Source organism: Lepidothrix coronata, unplaced genomic scaffold (assembly GCF_001604755.1).
Source record: "Lepidothrix coronata isolate B3197 unplaced genomic scaffold, Lepidothrix_coronata-1.0 Scaffold658, whole genome shotgun sequence".
Classification (NCBI taxonomy): domain Eukaryota; kingdom Metazoa; phylum Chordata; class Aves; order Passeriformes; family Pipridae; genus Lepidothrix; species Lepidothrix coronata.
Window position 1 is genome coordinate 1 of NW_016690838.1, and position 1,036 is coordinate 1,036.

Here is a 1,036-nt window from a genome sequence, read left to right on the forward strand (position 1 = left end):
GGGGGGACATGGGGACCCTGGGGACACTGGGGGGACATGGGGACCCTGGGGACACTGGGGGGACACGGGACATCAGGGGGACATTGGGGGCATCGGGGGAACACGGCCCCCACCGTGGCCACCGCCATGGCCACCAGGACAAGGGAGGTGGCCACCAGGATGGAGGGAAAGGCCACCACAGGGAGCTGGGTCTGGGGACACGGAGGGGACGGGGGGTGACAATGAGGACAGGGGAGGTGGCCCAGGTGACAGGAGGTGACAGTGAGACCACGGGGATGACCCAGGTGACAGGGGGTGACCCAGGTGACAGGGGGTGACAGTGAGACCACGGGGGGACTCGGGTGACAGGAAGGTGAGAGTGAAGACAGAAAGGTGACCAGGTGAGAGAGGGGTGACAGTGGGTGACCCAGGTGACAGAAGGTGACAGGAGGTGACAGGAGGTGACAGGGGGTGACAAGAGGGTGACCGCGGTGACAGGAGGTGCCAGGAGATGACAGGAGGTGACCCAGATGACCCAGGTGACAGTGGGTGACCCAGGTGACAAGGGGGTGACCCAGGTGACAGGAGGTGACCTGGGTGCCAGGAGGTGCCAGGATGTGACCCGGGTGACAGAGGGGTCAAAGTGGGTGACCCAGATGACCCAGGTGACAGGGAGGTGCCAGGAGGTGCCAGGAGATGACCCGGGTGACAGAGGGGTCACAGTGGGTGCCCGCAGTGCCAGGATGTGACCCGGGTGACAGAGGGGTGACAGGGGGTGACCCAGGTGACAGGATGTGACCCGGGTGCCAGGGGGTGACTGCGGTGCCAGGAGGTGCCAGGAGATGACCTGGGTGCCAGGGGGTGACTGCGGTGCCAGGAGGTGCCAGGATGTGACCTGGGTGACAGAGAGGTGACAGGGGGTAACCCAGATGACCCAGGTGCCAGGAGGTGCCAGGAGGTGCCAGGATGTGACCCGGGTGACAGAGAGGTGCCAGGAGGTGCCAGGAGGTGCCAGGATGTGACCCGGGTGACAGAGGGGTGCCAGGAGGTGCCAGGA